This window comes from Chiloscyllium plagiosum, chromosome 33 (assembly GCF_004010195.1).
Source record: "Chiloscyllium plagiosum isolate BGI_BamShark_2017 chromosome 33, ASM401019v2, whole genome shotgun sequence".
NCBI classification, from domain to species: domain Eukaryota; kingdom Metazoa; phylum Chordata; class Chondrichthyes; order Orectolobiformes; family Hemiscylliidae; genus Chiloscyllium; species Chiloscyllium plagiosum.
Window position 1 is genome coordinate 18,631,105 of NC_057742.1, and position 24,173 is coordinate 18,655,277.

Below are 24,173 nucleotides of genomic sequence, written 5' to 3' on the forward strand. Positions count from 1 at the left end.
CTCCTCAGATTCTGTCTTACAGCATCGTAATTACCCTTCCCCGAATTGTAAAACCTACACTGTTTCACGCACCTATCTCTCTCCATAACCCAGGTGAAAGTCACAGAATTGTGGTCACCATCACCAAACTGTTCACCCACTAACAAGCCCATCACTTGTCCCGGTTCATTACCGAGTACCAAATCCAAAATGGCCTCCCCTCTGGTCGGACAATCTACATACTGTGTTAGAAAAGCTTCCTGGACACACTGCACAAACACCGCCCCATCCAATCTACTTGAGTTGTTGGAGGGAATCCTGAGGGACAGGATGTACATGTATTGGAAAGGCAAGGACTGATTAGGGATAGTCAACATGGCTTTGTGCATGGAAAATAATGTCTCACAAAGTTGATTGAGTTTTTTGAAGAAGTGACAAAGAAGATTGATGAGGGCAGAGCAGTAGACGTGATCAATATGGACTTCAGTAAGGCGTTTGACAAGGTTCCCCATGGGAGACTGATTAGCAAGGTTAGATCTCATGGAACAAAAGGAGAACTAGCCATTTGGATACAGAACTGGCTCGAAAGGAGAAGACTGAGGGTGGTGGTGGAGGGTTGTTTATCAGACTGGCGGCCTATGACCAGTGGAGTGCCACAAGGTTCGGTGCTGGGTCCACTACGTTTCGTCATTTCTAAAAATGATTTGGATGTGAACATAAGAGGGATAGTTAGTACGCTGGCAGATGACACCCAAATTGGAGTTGTAGTGGACAGCGAATAAGGTTACCTCAGATTACAGTGTGATCTTGATCAGATGGGCCAATGGGCTGAGAAGTGGCAGATGGAGTTTAATTTAGATAAATGCGAGGTGCATTTGGGAAAGCAAATCTCAGCAGGACTTATACACTTAATGGTAAGGTCCTAGGGAGTGTTGATGAACAAAGAGATCTTGGAATGCAGGTTCATAGCTCTTTGAAAGTGGAGTTGCAGGTAGAGTAGAGTGAAGGTGGTGTTTGGTATGCTTTCCTTTATTGGTCAGAGTATTAAGTATAGGAGTTGGGAGGTCATGTTGCGGTTGTACAGGACAGTGGTTAGGCCACTTTTGGAATATTGTGTTCAATTCTGGTCTCCTTCCTATCAGAAGGATGTTGTGAAACTTGAAAGGGTTCAGAAAAGATTTACAAGGATGTTGACAGGGTTGGAGGATTTGAGCTATAGGGAGAAGTTGAACAGATTGGGGCTGTTTTCCCTGGAGCATTAGAGGCTGAGGGGTGACCTTATGGAGGTTTATAGAATTATGAGGGGCATGGATAGGGTTAATAGACAAGGTCTTTTCCTTGGGTGGGGGAGTCCAGAACTCGAGGGAAAAGTTTTTGGGTGAGAGGGGAACGATATAAAAGAGACCTAAGGGGCAACTTTTTTACACAACTTTTTTACGTGTATGGAATGAGCTGCCAGAGGAAGTGGTGGAGGCTGGTACATTTGCAACATTTAAAAGGCATCTAGATGGGTATATGAATAGGAATGGTTTGGAGGAATATGGGCCAGGTCCTGGCAAGTGGGACTAGATTACGTAGGGATATCAGGTCAGCATGGAGGAGTTTGTTTCCATGACTGTAAATCTCCATGACTCTATGACTCTAATCTCTCTCCTCTTGAAAGTCTATATTCTTCGCAAATGGATGATACTGGCCTACTATGAAAATAATTGTCTATAACATGGGATTTGCATTATTTGCTCTGCTAGGCCATCAGAGTCCAGAGAATCAATTGTGCAATTTCTCCAGTTGGGATAGGCTCACTATTATATTAAATTCCCTCGTATTGTATGGAATAGCTGGTAGTTTCTTAAAACTGAAGTTCAATGATACAAAACGCAATTCATTCCTAAATACATTCTGTGAAAGAAGAAATTCAACATTCCTGAAACATGACAATGGATGTGTCACACTTCACTCATTAGTAATCTCTTTCACTCATTTTCGTTTAAAAAGTGACTGTTTTGTTACATTTCACCCTGAAAGGTTCCACTTATTTAAATCGATTTACAACCTGCACATGGTTTGCTCATGAATTTCATGTCTAAAATTTTCACCATGTTGACAGCCTTGAAAATGACAAGTTCTGTGAAAGTATAAGTTTGGAACCATGCCATAAAGCTGGAAGATGGATATATCTCTCTGGATCTGCTTGTTGAGAAGGCTAAGCAACAGCAATCATATCTCTTTCTGAATATATTAACGCTGAAAGAACCTTTGAATTTCACATGTCAAACTTTTGAAAAGTCATTACATTCATACTTTTGCCCCACTGCTTTGTGGGTAATTACAATACCCAGTGTGATTCTCAGTGATATAAACCAACATGATCAAAGAGCCAATCCTTAGCCTCTGCAGGGCTAAACAAGCTGACCGTCAATTGATGTCAATGCCCATTGTTACAACTTATTTGGAAGCAGCAAGCTGAATCTTTTCCTTGTCCCATTTTGCTCTTCTGGTCACAAGAAAGTTTGAATTTAAACCAGGAGGTCATATTGCCATGTGTTTATGTTTAAAATATGAAATATATCATACAATGTGTAGCTCAGTATCAGAAAGAAACTAGCCAACAGATTAAGAACCAGTTTATTGCAAACAAAATCTACCCAAGCAAAGATGTGAAGATTATATCTTTTAGCAATAAACTGCAAATGTACACAACTTCCCTTCTTGAAAAATAATACACACATCTATATACACAGATTCCAAGTCTGGGGGAAAAAATAATGATAAACTCTCTAGAGTGTTGTCTGAAAAGTACTTTGGCCCAGTAACAGTTCAATTCAGGAAAGAGAATTCTTCATGGATTGTCCAACTATTGGTCTGTAGCTGAAGTCACTCGGATACAAATGTTGGCACCAGGATTTCTTCCTGGATCAGTAATGGTCGGCTAAATTCTTTTTATCTGGAGACACTGGTGGCAGATCTCAGGCTTTCCTTTAAGAACTCTCTACATGCGGTGACAAGGCCTTCCAATCAGTCTTCAAATTACATGTTTTGATGGGAGGGATTTCAGACATAAAAGGAGATGGCAAAGGCTATTGCTGCAGGCAGGCTAACTCTCTGATTCTGTGTTTAATAGATTTACTACTCCCACAAATTTGGTCAGGTGGCCTCTCACTGGAAGTGTTACAGACTTGTCTTCTCCAGTTGAGTAACTTGTGTTCTTTTCAAAATGTATCATTGTTTTCTGCTGCAGCTATCTCCTTTGAGTTGCAAACTGTTCATTCCAAAAAGTCCAAGACAAAGTTTTATGTCCAGTCAATAATATTCGAAAATAAATTAAAGATACCTTCACAGCATCATGGCAAGTAGAATACAATATGCTGGAGAACACATTTCTATGCATTATGCAGTCATCTCTTCATGAAAGAAGATCATGAATAACGGATAGTGAGAGTGAGAGATAAAGAAACAAAGTGGAAGAAGAAAGGGATAATCAGATGTAGAACGGCTACATTACGTGTCAATTGTTGTGCAGGCTCGATATTTCAAACAGCCTGCCAACACTCACGAAGGCTCAGATTTAAAGTGAATGAAGCAACAGAGAGCTCTCGGCTTAGATGGCAGTATTGTTCAGGAAAGGATGATAGAAAATGTGACCATATCAGAAATTGTTATTTAATCTGCACAATTATAATCCAGCTCAGATGACAGGAGCCGCTGTGATGTTCACTGAATTCCCACCTTGAATTCCTCCCACACAAGGGTAGCTTTAACTGGGATTGAACATACGTCAATATATACATCCTCTGCGACGCTAAGAATAGACTGATTTTTTCTGTCAATTGCGCCGTTTTCAAAATAATGGTGCTGCCTATTAATGGACATACTCAATAGATTAAATCCAAGATATTGACCAGATGTGTCATTCCTTAGAATGGATTTTTTTAAAGCTTGTAGTTTCACCAAATTTCCTTTGTAAAACTCAATTATCCCAATAGTTCTTCACATGTCCTTCAGTTACTATCAATGTTACATCAGAGGTTCAATGTTCTCCCCAGTTCCAAAGAAGAGAATAGCGGCTCTTAACAGCAATAGAACTGTATTACGCATCATTGAATCTCTGCATCAGAAGTCATCAGACTGAAAGATTACTCTTATACAATCAACAAACTGTTCAGTTGAAATGAGATGCTGAGAGATACCAAGATGTACTTTACCTTTCTGAACAAACAGATGAAGCGAACACAGGATTTAAAACGTATCATTTATTCACAATCTACCGAAGTGAACACAAATCGCCAACATGCAGCTATAAGATACAACGTAATTGCTGAAATTAGAACACTCAATTGAATTTTAATTGGAGAAAGCAGCAAAGTAAGATCCCATATTTCAGCCTGTCAGTGGTTACAATCACTTTGCATTATTGCTGCCATATATATAATCCTCAGAATAAAAGGCAGGGAGAATGAAAGCAGGAAAGGAGTGTTTGAGCAAGAAATGGACAAGTGGGGGTAGGAATAAAAGGAGAGAGAAAATGATAAAAGGATGAGAGAAAGGCAGAGCACTATGGATGGTGGAAGAGAGGGAAGAAAGCAAGGGAGGAAGACAAGAGAGCAATAATGAAGTTTTCTAATTTAACCTTCTCCCCCAGTGAGTTAGGTGAAGCGAACAAAATTGCACGGTCAATAAAATTACTAATGAAGTGAAGTATTGGCAAACCTGCTGATATTATCTGACTGAAAGTATATATTCAGCAATGCTGCTGGTTACAAGTTTACATCTTAATCAGTCAGGTTTGCATGCAGCAGATTTGCATTCTTAGATGGGTAGTATGTAATGTTTTTAGATATCATCAGTAATGCTCCTGAGCAACATTTATACAGAGCAATAAAAGAAACTTTGTGGTGGGTTGCATAAGACAGAAAAAATCAGAGACATAATTTCTTCATTGCAGTGGAACACAGGCTATATTAAAAAGAAACAAAAATCGACATTGCACCCTGGCAGAGCATGTGCCAGTATGTTTATGTAATGTGTGACACAGTCCAGCAGCATTCAACGTCTGTGTTAATTAAGCTATGACACATGTTGAGATGTTACAATTGGTCTCAGTCCTGTATGAATTTGGAAGCTTTATGGGAAAAAAAGATGGAGAATCAGTCAGAGATCCTGCTGTTCTTTCAACAAACCACTTTGATATAAATTTGTGTGCAACTAACCAATGCTATGTTGATTGGTGTCACTGGTGGTTTTGTTGATTTGTACAAGATGTTTTCACCTTCTGTCTTTGTTTGGATGATTTCTTCTGTTGTTAAAAGATGTGAAAAAGAAAGTTGTTAGATATACCACCAGCCTGTTTCAGCTAAAGAATCTAGACCATTCTCCTCACTTCAATACCATGGAATTGATGTCGGACAATGTGCAGATTGTGTAATACAATAAAGAGTATGCCTGGTGACTCACAATGTCAACAATCAATCATTTACAGTAGAGAATGCTGCATAGTTCCTGAGTGTGAGGGAATTATACAACTACAGGAGAAGAATCAAGATTTTGTAGTGCTCGGCAATACAAAGTTTGAAAAGGGAAGGACTTATGCCCAAAACATCTATTCTCCTGCTCCTCGGATGTTGCCTGACCTGTTGTGCTTTTCCAGCACCACATTCTCACAATAAATTTGCCTCGTCAGCAAATTCCACATTCCATGAAAGAATTGTAGAAGAGGTATATACTGAATACAGTCCATGTTTAAGGTTATGCACATGGGCACGCCTTCATTGGGCATGACAATCATTCATAAATAAGAGACACCCATGAGGCAAAGGAGATTATTGTCCTGTTTGATGTTGCTTAAGAACACCTTTAAAGTGTTTCTGTTTTCCTTCTGGACTCTTTGGTTGAGACTGAGTTCTTAGTAGAGTAGTTGTTTCAGGAAGCTGGTATTAGGCATTGAATCATGTGTCCTGTTCATGAGAGCTGGTTGAATGATTGACACCTTGAGGCTAGATGTTTGGCTTGGGAGAGATAGCTGCTGTTTTCTTCTTAAATTCACTCACAGGATGTGGCTGTCACTGGTTAGGCCAGTACTTATTGCCCATCCCTAATTGCCCAGAACCACCACTTGAGAGGTGGGAAAAAAGTCCCTATTGCCTGTGAAGAAGTGAAAACCTCCATCGTGGCCAATGAAGGTAGAATAACCCTCAAGAAGACAGTAAATTACATTTTTTATGTGTTAAAAAGAGGTGGGAAACCCTTGTAACCCAGACTGAAATAGAATAGTGCTATTTAATATAATTTAAATTTTGAAGGAAGTAACAATACTGTTTTGTTAGCTAACAATGTAAATCTTTACTGGATGGTAAAAGCTTAAGACAAATAAATTCTATAACATTGTTAGGTTGCGGAACTATTCAGATTTTAAATTGACCGCATTGATTTACTGCAAATATGTGAGCTTGAAGACAGAAGATTACAAATAGCATTGAGATGCTGTAGATTAAAACAAAAACAGCTTTAAGTGAATAAGAATAAATAAACATAACAAGAAGAAAAAGGAATGCTACATGTGTAAAACTGTTACACACCGAAGTAGGACACCGGTTCAGAGCAGCAAAAAGCCAACTGCTTGCTCACACAAAGACGTTAATGCAGTTGGACCACTGCTATTATAAATGATACTGAAGGCAATGTAAGGGAAACTGGCGATCCAACATATTTGAGTTTCACAGAGCATGTTTAAGTCTAAGCTTGGCACACATCACTGTCCTATCAAACCAAGTACCATGGCTGAAGAAACAGGGGTTAAGGCCTTCACAGATGAGACTGCCCATGGTTGAGATTACCTGGATAAGAGAATTACTTCATAGTGTCAACAGGAATAAAGTCACAGATTTTACAAAAAAAAAGAACAATACAATCCATTGTCTCTCAAAACAGAATTGTCAGGGCCAGAGACAGATCATGCTGTCAGCAGCATTACTGCAGTGACAAAACTGAGGACATGAAAGTGCTAAGTTCACTAGTAAGATAGCTACAGAGGGCAAATTAAGACATGCAAACTAATCAATAAATGGAAGTAAAGAGGTTGCATACTTCCACACAGATGTACCAACAAATTGAGAATAAAGATTTGCTTGAACAATGTGAAGATGAACCAAATATAACTCTATGGAAGCCAGACCAAGGTCCACAGATTCAAGACATGGTCAAAAGATCATATTGTGCAAGATCCTGAGCACCTACATTTGTGCAATTACACAGTCACACAGTTGCACAGCACAGAAACAGACCCCTTAGTCCAGCTTGTCTGCACTGACCAGATTTCCTAAATTAATCTAGCCCCATTTGCCAGCACTTGGCTCATATCCCTCGAAACCCTTCCTATTTATGTACCCATCCAGATGCCTTTTAAATGTTGTAATTGTACCAACCTCTACCACCTCCTCTGGCAGCTCATTCCATAAACACACCGTTCTTTGCATGAAAATTTGGTCCCTTTTAAATCTTTCCCTTCTCACCTCAAACTTATGCCCTCTAGTTTAGACTTACCATGGAAAAAAGACCTTGGCTATTCACCCTATCAAGTCCATCATGATTTTATAAAGCTCTAAAAGGTAACCCCTTGGCACTTGGCATTCCAGAGAAAATAGTTCCAGCCTATTCAGCCTTTCCCTATAGTTCAAACTGTCCAAACCCAGCAGCATCTTGTAAATCATTTCTGAACCCCATTTAAGTGTAACAACATCTTTCCAATAGCAGGGAGTCCCGAATTGAAAGCAATCTTCTAAAATTGGCTTATATAATGTCCTGTACAGCTGCATCATGACACCCCAACTCCCATTCTCAATGCACTGACCAATGAAGGCAAGCGTGTCATACACCTTCTTCTCCATGTTGTCTACCTGTGACTCCACTTTCAAGGACATATACACCTGCACCCCTATGTTTCTTTGTTTGGCAATACCCCCAGGGGCCTACCATTAACTGCATAAGTCCTGCCCTGGTTTGCCTTTCCAAAATGCAACACCTCACATTTATCTAAATTAAACTCCATTTGCCACTCCTTGGCCCATTGGCCCATCTGCTCAAGGTCCCATTGTACTCTGAGGTAACCTGCTTCACTGTCCACTACACCACCCATGTTGGTATTATCTGCAAACTCACTAATCATACCTCTTATATTCATATCAAAATAATTTATATAAATGATGAAAAGCAGTGGACCCAGCACCGATCCTTGTGGCACACCGCTGATCACAGGTCTCCAGTCTGAAAAACTCTCTACCACTGCCCTCTCTCTCCTACCTTTAAGCCTATCTTGTATCCAATTGGTTTGCTCCCTGTATTCAATGTGATTTAACCTTGCTAATCAGTCTACCATGGGGAACCTTGTCAAATGCCTTCCTGAAATCCATATAGACAACATCTACCACTCTGCCTTCATCAATCTTCTTTGCCACCTCTTAAAACCTCAATTAAGTTAGTGAGACATGATTTTCCACACAGAACGCCATGCTGACTATACCTAATCAGTCCTTGCCTTTTCAAATGCATGTAAATCCTGTACTCAGAATCCCCTCGAACTTACCCAACACTTATGTCAATCTCACTGATCTATAGTTCCTTGGCTTTTCCTTACAGCCATTCTTAAATAGTGGCACCACATTAGCCAACCTCCAGTCTTCCAGCATCTCACCTGTGACTGTTGATGATACAAATATCTCAGCAAGGGATCCAGAAAGCTCTTCCCTAGCTCCCTACAAAGTTCTGAGATAGACTCGATCCTGGGAATTTATCCAACCTTTATGCATTTTAAGTCCTCCAGTAACTCCTCTTCTGTTATATGGATGCTTTCAACACAACACTATTTGTTTCCCCAAGTTCTCCAGCTCCCATGTCATTCTCTACAGTAAATACTAATGTAAATATTTGTTTAGGATCTCACCCCATCTCCTGTGGTTCCACACATAGATGGCCTCATTGATATTTAAGGGGCCCTATTCTCTCCATTGTTATTCTTTTGCCCTTAATGTAATGTAGAATGTCTTTAGATTCTTCTTAACTATTTGCCAAAGCTATTTCATGTCCCCTTTCTGCCCTCCTTATTTCTCTCTTAAGTACATCCCTGCTGCCCTTATACTCCTCCAGGGATTCACTCAATCCCAGCTGTATATACGTGGCATATGCCTCCGTCTTTTTCTTGACCAGAGTCTCAATTTCTCTTGTCATCCAGCTTTCCCAACACCAACCAGCCTTATCCTCCACACTATTAAGAACATAACTATCTCTGAATTCTCGTTAACTCACTTTTGAAGGCCTCCCATTTTCCACCTTTATCTGCAAACAGCCTCCTACAATTCAGCTTTGAAAGTTCCTGCCAAATCGTTGGCGACTTGGTTGGAAGGTGGGGTAGCAGTAATTATAAAAGTAGACTATTTAAAACCTTAAATTTTTAAAACACAATTTTATTGGTGCAGTATTATATGGTTGATGTTTAGCACAATTCTCATATAATCACAATTGGATAGCTACTTCATGGCATTAAGTGTAAACTTGTTGTAGCATATATGTCAGTACGAAGTTGCAATTTTTCATCAATGTGGCATGTTTTGCAGTGAAAAAAGATGCAGAATATCGAATTGATTATCACAGCACACATTACCTGTTAGTGATGGTGTCTCTCCTGACATGGCAATTCCATGCCCCCCGGCCATTCAAGAAACATAACATTTGTACAACTCCTTTATACTTATCTAAAAACTGTGAACCTCGTTCCATGAAATGAAAATACAAACATGTCATTTGATTCTTAAGTGCTGGAACCATACATTCTGCTGTGGTTCTGAGGCCCCATTTAAAAATTTGAAAGCAAGGTGCCCAAAGCTACAAACTATAGTTCCCATGATTTCATGCCATTTTTTCAAAAATATCATCACTAAGCAATCTTTGCAACAGCGAACATGAGAAAGTAATGGTTATACAAGATAACAGTTGCTAAAAAATATTGAATTTACACAAATGACTAACGCAATCATATTTTTATTGGCTGATTAATTTTATTGTACTGCTTTCTCAACCAGCTATCAATAAAAAGACAACTTCTACATATGCTGCACTCCATGTTTCTCATTCTAATAGGACACTGATGCCTGTCCTTTGTAAATGAAAATCTTGTCCAACATCACCGCATGATCCTTTGATTCTCTCCCCATGTCTCTTGGCGACAGTAAAAACATTTATGGTATCTCAGAGTTCACACTGGCAGCTTCGTCACTGTTTGTAGACTCAGATTTAAAGGTTCCAAGTTTTGTGGTGAATGCCACTTCATGTAAAATTTCTGTGCAATTCACACTAGTTCAGCAATTTCACATGATGGATGTAATACTATGCAGCCTTCATCTTTAGAAATATTCTGCCTGAATTCTAGTTGTCAGCGAATGGATAATTATAGGTAGAAATGGAAAGATAACATGTCAGGATTGTCTGGCTTATGCATTAAGTGGATGTTTAATCACATAACATGATACAAGTGAAAATGTTTTCATCACAATCATCAGTTCAGCAATGCTGAACATGTTCTGTACTGTCCATTCTATAGGAATTTTAACCTGGACAAAATAGTTGGTGGTGTATGAAGGGTGACATGGTGGAGTGTAAATTTTCACCAGTCCTTTGTTTTCAGTTGTTCAAATAGGACTAAACTTATATCCTTCTTGTGTTAAGAGCTTATGTAACTACATTGCCCACCAATCAATTCAATGTATCAATGGAAAACAGTAAAATTCTGTGAATAGAGAAAGACAATAATTCAAAACACAAATTTATGTCTATGCTTGAAGTCTGTTAGGACTTTAATTATTTCATTAGTTAATTATTCACGATCTGGAGCCACTGTAATGCCGGGAATAATAAGAAAACTTCACCAAAACATTGGTACACCTCCAATAAAATGTCATGGATATTAGGACAACAACATTATCTCATCCTTTTAAGTAGACTAGTAGAAGGATAGATTCACACAAAACAACTGTTGCATAATCTTAATTATTCTTTGTTTAGATAGATGATTGAAATTAGGAAACTTGGACTAAGGAAGAAACTTAATTTTATATACAGAGTTGGGGGTAAATATATTAAGTGAGGGGAGTGGCAGTGACAAATCACTGGTTCAAGAGATAGTAAATATGCATCTCTAACAATAAAGTAAAATATCAGCAGATGACTACGTCTAAGATCACGCTGAAATTTAAATGTTGTCATTTTAAACAACCTGTTCAGGCAAATTATACCAAAGGTCCCAGAATTTGAACCCAGACTTCCTGATCCAAAGGTAAGACACTACATAGAAGCACAAGCAGAAGCCACTCAGCTCTTCATACTTGTGTAGGTTCGAATTGAACTGCAGTTGTTGAGTCAAATTTTGTGGTCATGTCCTTTCGCTTTGAGAAATTCTAATCTAGCCTTTTGTTGTAATGATAGATCAGGGATTTTCAGACATGCTGCTGTGATACCCATCATTTTTTTGATAATCCCGTGGGCTCCATTAGCTGTGGGTTATGCCATGCCATATTTGCTCTGCCTAAAGTCAGGACAATGCTTCAATGTCTGCTGATGCTTCACCCACAGCTATTTTCCAGTAAGTTGTGTCACTGGTGCTTTGCCATTGTCATGCACCTCAGGGGCTGGGTGAGAAGGCAGGACTCTTGACTATCTCAGTCACAATGGGAATTGAACCCTTATTTTTTCACATGTTAACCACATAGCTTACTGAGCCAGCAGTGCAGGTTACAATCTTATGAAAATCCTGCACCTTTTCATTTACAGCTACAACTGGAAAATAATCCTTTAAACTTTATCAAAACATTGACCTCCCTGAAAGCATTGGTTAGAACTTATTTCTAAATAATTTATGGCCAATGAAACTGAAAGTCCAGAACAAATTAAAGTCCTGCAGCTCTTGGTATTGTCTGACCACCTACAGCATCTCAGAACATATTGCTCCTTAATGCACTTTCTCTGCAATCACAAAGTATCTCTGCTACTTCTACATTGATGATTGCATTAATTTTCATTGAACGTATTGTCAATAGTTTGCATTGAGTACAGGAGCTTCATGTTACAGGTATAAAAGACATTGGCAAGGCCGCATTTGGAGTATAGCATACAATTCTGGTTGCCCAGCTGTAGGAAGGATGTATTAAACTGGAAAGGGTGCAAAAGACATTCACAAGGATGTTACTGAGACTGTAAGGTTTGAGTTATAAGGAGAGGTTGGATAGGCTGGGACTTTTTTCCCTGGAGCATTGGAGGCTGAAGGGTGACCTTATAGAGATTCATAAAATCATGAAGGGCATAGTTTAGTTAAATAGCCAAGGTCTTTTCCCCATGATGGGGGAGTCCAAAACTAGAGCACATATTTTTAAGGTGAGAAGGGAAAGAGCTAAAAGAGACCTGAGGGATAACCTTTTGGCAGCGAGTGGTATGTAATTTAAAAGACTAGTTCATGGATAGAAACGGTTTAGAGGGATATGGAGCAAATGCAAAAAGAACCAGTTCAGTTTAGGAAACTTAGTCGGCATGGACGAGTTGGGCTGAAGTGTCTGTTTCTGTGCTGTAAAACTCTATAATAGGACAGAAATTAAAGCCTATTATCTGGTTGGCTTTTCAGTCTGTCACAGGATAACAGAATGCTTAGAGGATCCAGAATGAATGAGAATGAAACATACAATGCATGCGGAAACTGTGTTTTTTTAAAAAACTATATGCAAATATTAAATTGTACACTCAGTGTCCCGTGCACAATGAGGAGCAGAGCAGGTACAGAATAGAATGTTGCGATCTCTGGTGATCTGACATATTGCATCTCCTACACAGGATCACACGCTAAGCAACACTCCAGAAACACTCATGATAGGTCTCTTCACACATTCCACCTACTCTATGGTTATTTTATTGCCCTAACAGCAGCTTCAAATTCAACACAAAGTACTTAGCATGCTGTGGAATAACAGCAAGTTTCCACTCCATATCTTTAACTTTCTATGTCTCACTAAAGCAGTCTCTGCAGTTTCAGAACTGATGGTTCACTGGCATTTAATTTTCCAATAAAATTTGAAAGATATTATTCTTGTTGAAACACATGAACTAATTGAATAGATTTGTGTATGCTGGGTTCTTCTGAAGCCCAATGCAGTTTTAACATCTTTAAAACAAGTACTTGAAAGATACTTTTCGTGAACTGGAGTAAAATCAAGTATCTAAAATTACTTTTCTCAGTCCAGAATAATAGCCATGTCCTTGCTGCTTCCAGGGCAACAGAATAAAATAAAGGTAAGGGGCAGTGATGGTACCAGTGGTATTATCAGTATACTCTTCATCTGAGACCTCGATAATGTCGTGGGGACCAATGTTCAAATCCTACCGTGGCAGATGGTAGAATTTGAATTCAATTAAAAACTGGAATTAAGAGTCATTAATGATGACCATGAATTGATTGGCAGGGGGTGGGGTGGCATCTGGTTCAATAATGTCCTTGAAGGAAGGAAACTGTTTTCCTTACCTGGTCTGGCCTACATTTAACTCCAGACCCACAGCAGCTGGGGATGGGCAATAAATGCTGGCCTAGCTAGTGACTCTCTCATTCATAAATGACTTTTTTGCTTTAAAAAGGCCTGAAGTTCTATCCTCTCCATTAAGGACTGCATTAACTACATCTCTTAAAGTAAAATAGGATTTTCCATTGGTCGGACAATTATTATTCTAGTATCGATGCGATTTTCTCAGGAGGGGTCTTGTAGAATTCCCATCAGAGTAGACTGTGAAGGAACTACCAGGAACTTGAATTCCCTGCTGGTCAATTCCCCTACAGCTGGAACTTTCTGGAAGTCTCCACTTAAATCCAAGTATTCAGCGGAATCCAAAGGAATTAAGAAAATTACTCAGGAAATATTAGATTATTAAGTACAGTTTAACTCCCAAGTAACTATTTAGTGGACACATAATTATGTTACACATCTCCAACTATATGCCTCTCAGGTTAACATAAAACAAAAGACTGCGGATGATAGGAATCCGAAAAGAAAACAGAAATTGCTGTAGAAAGAAAATGGCATTAAAGTTTCGAGTCCAGTGACCTTTCTTCAGAGCTGTTCAAATATATTGTGTGCCTGATTACAAACCTAGACTCTGGCCCTAAGCCTTGGGACCCTACCACTCAGACCGAATCCCTGACACATCTAGATTAGATTACATGATTACATTACAGTGTGGAAACAGGCCCTTCGGCCCAACAAGTCCACACCGACCCGCCGAAGCGCAACCCACCCATACCCCTACATTTACCCCTTACCTAACACTACGGGCAATTTAGCATGGCCAATTCACCTGACCCTGCACATCTTTGGACTGTGGGAGGAAACCGGAGCACCCGGAGGAAACCCACGCAGACACGTGGAGAACGTGCAAACTCCACACAGTCAGTCGCCTGAGGCGGGAATTGAACCCAGGTCTCTGGTGCTGTGAGGCAGCAGTGCTAACCACTGTGCCACCGTGCTGCATCTACTGGATGACCCAGAAGCCGTGAGACAGAGGAAAATCTATAATTACTTTGAATATTTGAGAATCACTAACTGTTCCTAAAACTATTGGAAAATAACAGTGGAATTTGTATCTTTCATGAAAGGATGAATTGCATTGACCCTTGAACTAGTATCAATACACCCAGGAAGGAAGTTAAAAGTCAGAGGCCACATGGGATCAGTTTTACAGTGGGGAGACAACAGACAGGGCATAATGATGAGGAGCTGCATGTGTATATCAGCTGAAAAGGACAGAGAGCCAAAGATGGGGAAATGATAGGAATTGTGATTTTGGTCAATGCTACTGCGACTGTAAGTTCTGCCAGAGTTTATCAGAACTGTTTAACAATGTTTATTAAAGGAGTCTCTGGAGAATCTGTGCCGTTTAGACTGCCATGAATCATGAATCATGACTGGTTCTGGGAGAGTTGGATGTTTTTGGGTCACTAATATAGTTGATCTGAGGATCAAATCCATTGGGCAGACTGTTTCATTATGGAGCTTAGGTTCTGCAGCAAATGTCTCTTCTGCTCAGGGATGGATCAGCTTCTCTCATGCAATTACAGGTTTTCAGCTTCAGTGAATCCTGTAGCGGCAGGAAGTTGGGAACTCCATTGTAATCTCTTGAAGGATAGGTCCTGGTATCATATTTAAAGGATCCCCAGGCAGGCATTCATCCATTGCAAGTGAAGGGCATTACTTGGACTTGTAGACACCTCCAACTAAATACTCCGGTCCTTTCACTCTTCCTTGGTCAGTTCGCCTGACAAACATTAACCCTCACCAGTCTCTTATACACAGGCTCAATACACATTACACTTCCTCCCTCAGTCATTTTCCATGCCCTGTGCAACTCTGATGAGCACCACCTGATCTCAATCATGGACTGTCTCAAAGCCAATGCTCCCCAAAAAGGACAAAGCAGCAGCTACTTTCGTCAAAGTTTAGGACACCTGTATACTCCAACTCTTATACCGTTGCGAATCTGAAGGCATTCATTTGCAGAGACTTAATGACAAACAGGAACTTAATTCTGGTGAGCTGGTCTTTTATTAAGCATGTTTGACTTGGTAATGCATGCACTCGGCTCCCCAATGCCTTGACTTAGGATGCTCCACCCACTTCTAAAGTTCAGAAAACTGAATTGCAGAAATTCATGCTGTCGTGGGAATTCTGATTTTGATCTCTCCAGTTAGGTGCCTCCACTTCCTACCTCCCTGCTCCCATGTACAGCACATAATTTTACCCAATGAATGAGAAATGTGACAGATCTTACTTAGTCAATCAGGAAAGACTGACAGTTGTGCATGAAATAATGTGGGAGCTTATATTTTTATGATGGTAATTTTTATTCTTGTAACCAATCAAAGCAAAATTTACCTTTAAGAGAAATACCATTAATCTTTTTAATTCATGCTTTTTTAAAATGTGATTTGTATCAAACTGAAGCTACAAGAAGTGGAATCTTGTTCAAGTAAATTTCTTCATTTATGGCTAGTTTGGTAACAGTGGTTCATCTTTCTTAAAGGAATTCGAGAACAACAAGGAGGAATGGAACTGTCCCAACATCACCTTATGTTCCCAAATGTGATCAAAAGAAAAATCCATCTCAAGACTTGAAATCACCTGGCAACTGTTCTGCGTCTTTCAGTGAAACACAATACCCGGTGTTGACTGAGGATTCAGGCTTAATAAAGTATATAGAAATTGTAAAGACATTAATTAATTGCAAAATGTTCTCACCTTCTAATCCATTGATCCCATGTTTGTGGTGAGACTCACAAATGAAAATTGGACCAGCTCCAATAAGCACAGACTGTGACAAATGGGAGAATTAATTTTAATGATGTCATGCTTTGTTATTTCATGATTTACCAATAATGTTGCCTTGACATTTGGATGGTCACAAAGTGAACCCTGAAGGCACAAATATGTTCAGATTATCTTTTTTTTTAGTAGGAGGAAGCGATGGGATCCACAATGCTAATTAAAGCTGAAAGGCTATGTTTCAGGCTTTCTGCCTATTGTGATCTCAAATCCATTAGTAAAATACATTTTCTGGTTTTGATACCATAACGAAAAGTTAGATTTAAAGTAAAATCTAATTTTCCCAGCTTGTTTATAGTTTCTTTTCTGACAAAGAAAGAAAATCAGGCCAGTAATGCTCTCTTATTCAAGTATCTAATTCATGAAGATTATCTGCCAGACCAACCAACCACAACAGAGTGATGCTGTAAGTGGGCCAAAATGATCTTTTAATATCTGACCTCCCTGTTAGGCCAGATAATGCAGAGGTCTCTCTGTTACCTTAGGTTTCCCCCTGTCTTTACCTCCCATTGCAATATCCAAGCCACCTCCCTTTGGCATCACGGATTGCCAGGGACTGCTAGACAACATTCTGCTCTTCTTCAAAAGAGAGCTGAAGCAAGGAGTTGGATGGGGATAGGAGCTCAAGCATGTGGAACCCATGATCTGTGCAGAGAATGAGTGACTGCTGAAAAGTTTATTCTGAATGTGGTGATAAAAGTGGAATCCGTGTTTTCTTTCAAATTTCCCTTATTAAACAAATATGTGTTACCTCCAAAGATATGGCTCACAATGGAAGGATAAAATTTTTGTCTCTTTATAAAGACCTTTCATAGACTGCATTTGAATGGTGGGCAAAATATATTCTTTCCTCATCCAAAACAAGAGAATTCTCACGTGCTGTGCTGGTGCTGAATAATACGTTGCTGCAGAACAGTACAGGATAGTTCACTACGGATATGTTAATGCTACTTCTAACCTGGCAATGCTCATAATAGTCATCTGAAATAGAAGAATCTCCATTCTCCAGAATGAGCATGTCTAACTAGAATAATTACAAAACAAAGACAAATAATATGTAATAGACAGTGATATTAAGTATGCCACAGTATGTTGCTGGAATTAAATTCTAACATAAAAATGAAAAGACAAAACCTCAACATTACCCAGCAGGCAACTACCAGCTGAAAATATTGATAAGAAGTTTCTTCTTTATTGATGATTGCATGACTGTAGCCATTGCATAGGTAGTGCTTTAGATAATGGACCTAAGGCTATGGTCTATCAGTGAGTGCAATGCAACTCCACTAAGAACATACTCTTTTTGCGAATGTTTCTTACAAATTTAAATAAATGATTTTGAATAATTTTCTTAACTAACCCAGTTTCTAACACACACATATATATGTATATATAAAAGTTCAAAGTAACTTCAGATAACACAAAAATCAAATGCTGATTATCCTCAAAAATAAAAACTGATTATTGAAAGCAGTCTTGAAAGTCATTGGGGATACTTTCATGTGAGTGAATAAACTAAATTACCAGTTTTAAATTTGGTTTATTTCGAGCAGTTTTGAAGAGATGATTTATAATTGATCAATTTATCAAAAAAGAAAACAAAAAACACTACTCTTAGCTAATGATTTGGAAATCAAGATGTTATATCGAAAGTACAACGAGCTTCTAATATAAACCAAAGGCTTAACAAATGTTCCACTACTTCTGGTTCAGGGAACTATTCATATCTAACAAAAGGTGAAAGAGTACATGGAAGTTATTATCTGGGCATTCTTGTGACAGGACTTCTCTAGGACATTTTCTCAAGCATTCTTATTGTATGTTACAGTATGGAAACTTTACAGCTTGGAAATGATGTTTTAATGTCAAAATAAATTTATATTCAAAGGGTTATAGCTCTCTTAAATATTAAAATTATATGAAAGGGAAGGGTTTGGAGGAATATGAGCTGGATGCTGGCAAGTGGGACTAGATTAGGTTGGGATATCTGGTCGGCATGGATGAGTTGGACCGAAGGGTCTGTTTCCATGCTTTACATCTCTATGACCCTATAGCTCTATTTGCTGCAATTTATATTGTATTTATTTTTTGATCTATTAGTAGGTGTAGTCCAAATAGTTCCACAACAGAAGATGTGTCTCTAAAGTAGCTATATTCTGTAATATTATAATAAGTAGGTACTGGACTGTTTTTGTAACAAAAGGTAACAAAATTAAAATAAGTAAATAGCATGTTAATCCAGACACATTCATGTAGCTAATGCACTTGCATTTCTATTACAGTGCATCCATCTAAGCTGGAGTACATTTTCAGACAAAACTCACTGACTTCAGTTTCCTCATGTGATAGTAGAAATAAGAATTTGATAGTTATGGAAGTACCTTTCATCAAGAAATTCTACAGTACTTCAATTACAAAGAAGTAAAGCAATGCTGCTTGAAAGATTAACTTTTTCCAGAACACTGACAGAACACCTTCCACTTTGAATAATGCACAAGATCTTTTAAAACTACTTTGATTTAACATCAGAATGGCAACTGAAAATGCCACATTCTCTAATAGTGCCCACATGTTCAGCTAGACTTTTATGCACAAGTCTTTGAAGTGGCATTCAAACTCACAACAACATAACAAAAGAAATTAAATCAACGGTGTTAGTTTTCCCCTGAGCCTTATGGTCTGGGCAATTCCATCTAAAGCGACTCTACATGCATTTTTCACAAAAGTTTAATACAGTCAAGTCATTTCTGATAACTTCTACAGGCTTCAAAACATTTTGATGTGCATCCCACAAGATCTTAAAGTGCACCTAAGAGTGATCCCAAAGTCATCCATGGACTGAGATGAATCTGTTTGCCATTGCTGGTCTGGGGTGGACAAAGTTAAAAATCACACAACACCAGGTTATAGTCCAACAGGCTTATTTGGAAGCACTAGCTTTCTGTTGGACTGTAATCTGGTGTTGTGTCATTTGAAAAGAGTAAGGTGACTGATTTGCCACTTAATGTGTCGAGTGTACATACCACACCAATGTACAGCAGTGTATTTATCTCTTCACAAGTGAATCAGCAGTTTGTATTCTGGCCCCAGTGGTGGACGTCAGATGCACAGGGGCCCTGACTTGTATTGAACATGATGTGGAAGGATCACTCTCATCATTCCATATAAAGTCTGCCATTTGACAGATTGAGTTTTCATAAGAAAGGTTTTATTGACTTCCCATGTTCTCCATTCACTGATTCAAAGGACCAAACTAAGATCATATTCAGGAACTTTGCTTCATTTAGGATGTTAGGCAGGCAGTAGATGGTTCAGCATGTCGTTACCAAGTAGATAGATGAGATACAAGATGAATGGTTACAACCAGCTTAGGGGCTTTCATCATAACAGCAAACGCCTGGGGGAGTGTTGTTGCAAGATACAGACAACAGAGGAAGGGTTGAGCAGAGCATTCCAGGCAGATAATGCTTAATAATAACTGCTGGGTGAACTCTTCCCCAACCTCAGATGGCATCCAAAGGAGAAAGACACCAATTATATAATGCTTTTCATGACCCTGGTCATCATAAAGCGACTTTGTGACTAATTAACTGATGATGACATGTCGTCACTGCTGCAGTGTAGGAAATATGGCACAAACCCCCAAAATGTGACAATAATCTATTCTTTTGCTGCAGATTAATGAAATTAGATTACTTACAGTGTGGAAACAGGCCCTTCAGCCCAACGAGTGCACACCGACCCTCCGAAGAGCAACCCACACAGATCCATTCCCCTACATTTACCCCTTCACCTAACACTACGGGCAATTTAGCATGGCCAATTCACCTAACCGGCACATTTTTGGACTGTGGGAGGAAACCGGAGCACCCGGAGGAAACCCACGCAGACACAGGGAGAATGTGCAAACTCCACACAGACAGCCTGAGGTGGGAATTGAATCCGGGTCTCTGGCGCTATGAGGCAGCAGTGCTAACCACTGAGCCACCCACAAAAAAATTTTTTTTTAGATTATTTACAGTGTGGAAACAGGCCCTTCGGCCAACAAGTCCACACCGACCCGCCGAAAAGCAACCCATTTCCCTACACCTAACACTATGGGCAATTTAGCATGGCCAATTCACCTGACCTGCACAGCTTTGGACTGTGGGAAGAAACCAGAGCACCTGGAGGAAACCCACGCAGACACGAGGAGAATGTGTAAACTTCATACAGCCTGAGGTGGGAATTGAACCTGGGTCTCTGGCACTGCAAGGCAGCAGTGCTAACCACTGTGCCACCGTGCCACCCAAAGTGATTAATATTGACTGGCAACATGCAGACACCTTCCATGCTCTTCTTAATGGCAAAGGTTCTTTCACATTCTCGCAAATAGAGAGATGGATCCTCATTTTAATGTTTCTTTCAAAAATGACCAACTCCATTGCTATTCCCTCGATTCTGCAGTGGCATGTGTCAACCTTGATTTAGTGCTCAAATTGGTACAAAAGAGCTGAACCAAGCCAATAGGTATGACTATGCCTGATTCAATTCATCAAGGCCATTACCAGCATAACACACCTACAACATCAAATGTTGATGCAGCATTAAAATCTTAGAAAATTACTCTGGCTAAACTCAGTTAAATTCTCACAGTCCTGAGGTGTATCTCTGCATATTAACAGATCAGAAGAACTAATCTTTTGTTCACAGAACAACAGTAACTGGGTTATATCAATCATCAGGGAGGCTCAATAGTAATAAAAAACTTAATGACCTAAAGTTGGATCTACAGTGGATGATATGATCCTGCTGTAAACAAAATACATTTTAAGTTCCAACTTGGGCCCCGATTTTCATTCTTGGGTCAGAGGACCTTTACAAATGGCCATCTGCACTCCTAATTTTCAGTTTGGGGGGTGGGTTGGACTGGGAGTCAGCACAGGCAATGCACAAAGAGGTTAGGAAGTTGTCCAGTTTCTGGGATGGACGCCTGCTCCTCGGGTACTGCCTTACCTGCTGTGCTTTTCCAGCACCACTCTAATCTTGACTCTAATCTCCAGCATCTGCAGTACCCACTTCTGCCTGTGTAGAAAGCCTGTATTAGGGTTCCCGTAGTATTCAATGTTTATAAATAAAGATTAAAGCATAAAGGAGCTCTACTTCTCTCACCCTGCCTCATCCATGCCCTATACCTACTGTTATGGCCCTTCCTAGCACCTATCACCAGTGTTTTACTGGAAATCTGTGACCAACAGTGTTCCACACGGATCAGTACTAGGACCTCTGTTAATTGTAATTTATTTAAATGATTTGAATGAAAATGTTGGTGGTCTCATTAGTAAGTTTGCAGATGACATGAAAATTGGTGGAGTTGTGGATAGTGAGAAACATTGTCAAAAAGAAAAGCAGGATTTCGATCGGTTGGAAAGTTGGGCCAAGAAATGGCAGATGGAGTTCAAAATCAGACAGGTGAGAGGTGATACATTTTGGGAGGTCAAATGAAAGAGGTATGTATACAATAAATGGCAGGGCCCTTAGGAACATTGATATACTAAAGGATCTTGGGATGCAAGTCCATAGCTCCCTGAAAGTGGTTACACAGGACGATAAGATGGTAAAGGAGGCATACAACATGCTTGGCATTGTCTGTTGGAGCATTGAGTGCAAAAGTTGGGAAGTCATGTTGCAGCTGTATAAAACTTTTTAGGTCAAATTTGGAGTATTGTGCACAGTTTTGGGTGCCACATGTGAAGGCTTTAGTCAGAGTGTAAAATAAGTTTACCAGGATATTTGCCTGGTTTGGAGTGCATTAGTTATAAGGAGAGATTGGATAAACATGGAATGCTTTTGCGAAAGAATTGAAGGCTGAGGGGTGACCTGACAGAAGTATATAAAATAATGGGAGTCATTAATAAGGTAGAAAGTTGGAGCCTTTTTCACAGAGTGGAAATGTCAAATACTAGGGGCACAAGGTGAGAGGGGGAAATTTTAAGGACATGCGCGAGGCAAATTGTTTTTTTATATAGAAGGTGATACGTGCCTGGAACGTGCTGGCAGGGGAGGTGGTAGAAGCAGAGACAATAGTAGCATTTAACATAATCAGGCAGGGAACAAAGGGATATTATCATACGCAGACAGATGCAATTATGGCCAGCACAGAAATGGCAGGCTGAAGGGCCTCTGTTGTACTGTTCTATGTTTTATATTCCATGTTACATACACCCATCCAAGGATCCCTGACTCCCACACCCTATGACCATATGTACAGGGATCCCTCTGCTTTCCAAAAAGGAACCTTGGCTGTCCTACAGAAATGCAGTGAGAATGGATATGCCTCTGACCTGTTCTAAACTCCACACTCCAAGTGCCAGGCAGCAGGAGCTCCAAAATTCCATTCCTGTGGAAATGGCTTATTTAAATGGCTTGTTCCCTCCAGAAAGCTTGTATGTGTGAACTAAAGCCTATTGCCAATCCTGCCCCTATGAAAATGAAAGATGGGGATGGGACATGCAATGCCTGATATTCTTCTCGCTTTTCCACCATGGTGAAGAGGCATCAAGGCAAAAGAAAGAACCAGGGTCTTGGCGTTAATCAAAGCAAAGCTAAATTGAGATTAAACTCAAAACATTTATTAAAACTGAGCATCCCCATTGAAGAAATCAATCTCAAAGTCTCAGCAACTGATCCAGGCGTCTTTATTATCAACCAGAGAGTTATAGAGTTTTACAGCACAGAAACAGATCCTTGAGTCCAACTAATCCATGCCGACCTATTCTGATCTATTCCCATTTGCTAGCATTTGGCCCATATCTCTCCAAACCCTTCCTATTCTTATACTCATCCAGATGCCTTTTAAATGTTGTAATTGGACCAGCCTCCACCATCTCTTCTGGCAGCTTGTTCCATACACGCACCATCCTCAGGTTCTGTTTAAATCTTTCCTCTTTCATGGTAAACCTACGCCCTCTATTTTTGGACTCTCCTACACTGGGAAAAAGGCTTTGGCTATGCCATCAATCCATGCCCCTCATGATTTTATAAACTTCGACAAGGTCATCCTCAACCTCTGAGGCTCCAAGAAAATAGCCCCAGTGTGTTAACCTCTCTCTACAGCCTGAACACTCCAATCCTGGCAACATCCTTAGACATCTTTTCTGAACCCTTTCAAGTTTTACAACAGCTTTCCTATTGCAGGGAGAACAGAATTGAATGCAAAATTCTAAAAGTAGCCTAACCAATCTTTGCAATTTGCAGTGATATTTTCTTTAATCATTGGGCTTACACATGTAAACCAGAGATCTTGATTCAGTTACCTGCCAATAGGCTTGGGTCATGAGACAATGTGGGATCAACATGACTGTAATAGAGACAGGAGAGATTGTGACAGTATTCTGTGGAAATCTCAATGTAGCAGCTAAGCAGTATGTGAAGGCTGAATCTCATTGCTTTTTGTCAGCAATTGCTAACCAGCAGGCATAAGCCTAGAAACACTGACTGCCAGTGTGAAATGCTGTTGTTTGGCAAGTATTCTAACAATGCATCATTAGAAACAAGCTTGTATCTTCTGGTTATAATAAAAAATTATATTAAATTTACTAATAACTGAACTGTTGATACTACTACAATGTCATTTTCTAATAATTAGATTAATATATTGTTCTTCCTTTTTACCTAGTCTTGCACTGTAAGGAATCCTGAAAGAAAGAACATCATTCACAGGATATTGGCTATGTAAAACATGTCGTTACATATTGTTGGCTTCAGAGGAAAGACAATTCTTCTGCTTTTCCAGTCAATCTGAACAACCTTACAAAAGAAAGC

At 39.6% G+C, this 24,173-nt stretch overlaps 1 protein-coding gene across 7 annotated transcripts in view; it reads right to left on the reverse strand.

Annotated features, from left to right (window-relative positions):
• Positions 1 to 24,173, reverse strand: part of mpp2b (membrane palmitoylated protein 2b) — a 536,989-nt gene that overhangs the window by 107,311 nt on the left and 405,505 nt on the right. The window lies entirely within an intron of this gene.